We start from the raw sequence: 3,282 nt of genomic DNA, 5'->3' as shown, positions 1-3,282 counted from the left end.
CAAGATGGACAAGCCTGATAAAAAGGAGATCTACCCAGACTTCCAGACTGACCTGCTCCTCTCCAGTCCCCCACCTCCTTACCCTCCCACACTTGCTCCCCAGCCAGCTGTGATGCCCCAGGCAGCCCCTGCTAATGCTCCTCCTGCACCCTCAGCCCCATTTGAGAACGTTATGGAAGGGGAAGTAGAAGGAGGGGGTGGGGGACTTGGGTACAAGGAGCCATAAGGCAGGGACCCCAGACATGACCTCCGTGCTACCCCTTATTTAGCTGTGTGACTGAATGCTATTTGTATTCTTTGGCGGACCTCTATTTTCTAGACTCTCTTCCTTTTTTCTTACTAGCCCACTTGAAATGCTTGTTAGTAGCTGTTACAGGTCCTCCTTATTACTGAGGAAATACAGAATCCTACTAGAGGCCAGAAAGAATGTTCCAGACATGGATAGAAGACTCTCACTCCTGCCTGTTGACTTCAATATGCCTGACGATAGGGAGGGCCAAGTCTACCGCCAGGTTCCAATGGTGGGTCTCTGAGGGGTTGGAAAACGCCCCACCAATTTGGCTCAAGTAAGGCAAAGATATGAAGAGAAGTTGAAGAAACTTGAGGGGTTAAGCTAAGTTGCTGAGAGAGTTAGTGTAAGTTGCAGAGGAAATAAGGCTGAAGTGTGGTTCAGGGTCTGTGCACAAAAGTGGATAGCACCTAGTAGCTGTAGAGGAAGATGCAGAAGATATCATACCAGAGAGACTGAGGAAGAGAAAGAGAAAAGAAGGCAAAAAGAGCAGGAAGCTAGGGAATAAAAGAGACAAAAAGAAGAGAAAGCTAGAGAGATAAAGAGAGATAAAAGGCAGGGAGGAACTTATACTGGCCACAGTAGTTAGAGTGACTAGGAAGACAGTACCTGGCAACAGAAGAGGATTCCTAGCTAAAGATCAGTATGCCTATTATAAGGAAAAAGGACACTGGGTCAGGGACTCCCCCAGGATACAGGGGAAGCCCACCCAGTGTTTTTTGGATATGGGGGCCCAACACTCTGTGCTCCTACGCCTCAGTGGGCCAGTGTCCATCAAAAGACCTTGGGTACAGGGGGCTACCACCAGTGTCCATCAAAAGACCTTGGGTACAGGGGGCTACCAGCAACGAACAATACTCATGGACTACCTGAAGAACAATAGACCTTGGCATGGACCGGGTAACCCACTAGTTCATGCTCATCCCTAACTGCCTCTATCCCTTGATCATGAGAAATTTGCTCTCCAAAATGACTTGTGTGTGTTAAAATGGCTGGATGAGGCCATGTGTATGCATATCTACAGACTGTGTATGTGGACCTAGACTGACCCTGTCTCAGTGCACAAGTACCTGATGCTGGGAGATGTGTGGCTTAGTGCTATCCTTCCTGGAATACACTGCTCCTGTCAGCTGGGCACTAACAATTATCACCCAATCCAGGACTTAAACTGTGGTAGAGTGGCTGATTTCTGCACTACTGTACCTAACTCCTACACTTTGAGTTCTTTACCACCTTCTAGAATTTGGTACACCATTTTAGACTTAAAAGGTACTTTCCTCTGCTTGAGCTGGGTACCCCAAAGTCAAAAACACTTTGCCTTTGAATGGAATGTCCCAGAGGACGGGACCACTGATCAGCTGACATGGACTAGATTCTCCACTGGTTGGGGCAGTCTGGTCACCTTGCTGCACAATCCTGACCTGGAGCCACCACAGCACGAGTGTCAAGTACTGGCAGAAGCCCATGGGTGGAGGGAAGACCTCTGTGACTGACTGATTGACCCCTGCTGAAAGCTGAGGCTACTTTGTCTACAGACAGGAACAGTTCTCTTCATGAAGGTCAGAGATGAGTGGGTGCTGCCATGGTGGACAACACAATGTCATCTGGGATTGCTGAACCTCTACCCACCAGCACATCAGCGCATATGCCTTTGCCATCTCTTGGATACCCTGATGAAGTCAGCAACTGTGAGTGTTATTCATTGCCCAGGACATCAGGAGGGAAGAGATTCAGTGGCATGGGGCAATGACAAAGCAGATCAAGTGGCTTGAGAAATGGCTATGCAGGAGCCCATCCTGGTTGCAGGCCTGCAGGAGACAGCCACTGGGAACTGGGATTGGACTAAGGAATGGCCTCACTTAGAATGTACAACAGAAGAAAAGGCCCAAATTGTTAGAAGAGGAAGGACAATGGCACACCGGAGTGGAAAGCTATACTCCACACAAAAGACTCACTTTGCCAAATACACAAATGGACTTATTTAGGGGATAAGAAGCTTATCCAAGTAGTTAAGGTATGTGTAATAGACTTTGGGATTTTAGCCAGAGAGACAGTAGAAAAGTATAAGGTATGTCAGCAAGTGAATGCTTAGCAAGCAAATAGGGCAAAGAGACCTAGGGAGTTTAGTGAGAAGTCGAAGTGAACTTCACTGAGATAAAACCATGAAAATATGGTTACAAGTATCTCCTAGTGCTTGTAGATACCTTTTCAGGAATAGACAAAAGCTTTCCCCACCAAGCAAAAGACGGCCTTGGTAGTCATGAAGAAGATACTGGAAGAAATCTTCCCCCGGTTTGGGGTGCCCAAGGTAGTTGGGTCAGACAACGGCCCTGCTTTCATTGCCCAGGTATGCCAGGGTGTGGCCAGGTATTTAGAGGTTGATTGGAAATTACATTGTATCTACAGTCCTTAAAGCTCAGGACAGGTAGAGAGAATAAATAGAACTCTAAAAGGGACTCTGACCAAATTGACCATGGAGACTGGCGCAGACTTGGTGGCACTCCTTTTGCTCTCTTAGGAGCAAGAAATACCCCTTCCAGATTCAGCCTTTTCCCATTTGAGATCTCATATGGGGCCTCAGATCCTCTGACTGTATTAGACGATGTTTGAAGCAACATTGAAGCAACATGTCATAGTAATAATGATTTGTATGCCAGGCTAAAAGACCTACAGGTGATACAGAAAGATGTCTGGTCACAGCTGGCAGCAGCCTATGCCCCGGGGAATCCTTGAGACATCTCACCAGTTCCAGGTCAGAGACTCGGTCTACATATGATGACATGGAGCCCAGACACTCGAGCCTCACTGGAAAGGACTGTACCTGGTGCTGCTCAACATCCCAACAGCCATCAAGTCTCAGCTCTCACCAGTCGAGTACTAGCTGTTGGGGCTGGGAGCTGGGAGCTAGAGGGACACTCAGGTCTTCAAAAAGCTCCCTAGACTTGTACATCAGATAAGTGGATACATCAGAGATGTTACTGGGAGGTTGCTGT

General features: G+C 47.7%; 1 pseudogene; it reads left to right on the top strand.

Annotated features, from left to right (window-relative positions):
- Positions 1–437: 437 nt before the first annotated feature.
- On the top strand, positions 438–1,218 carry LOC147998266 (uncharacterized; annotated as a pseudogene).
- The last annotated feature ends 2,064 nt before the right edge of the window (positions 1,219–3,282 follow it).

The sequence above is a fragment of the Rattus norvegicus genome, chromosome X (assembly GCF_021556685.1).
Source record: "Rattus norvegicus strain SHRSP/BbbUtx chromosome X, alternate assembly SHRSP_T2T, whole genome shotgun sequence".
In the NCBI taxonomy this organism is placed as follows: Eukaryota; Metazoa; Chordata; class Mammalia; order Rodentia; family Muridae; genus Rattus; species Rattus norvegicus.
This window is presented reverse-complemented; position numbering and strand designations above follow the sequence as displayed.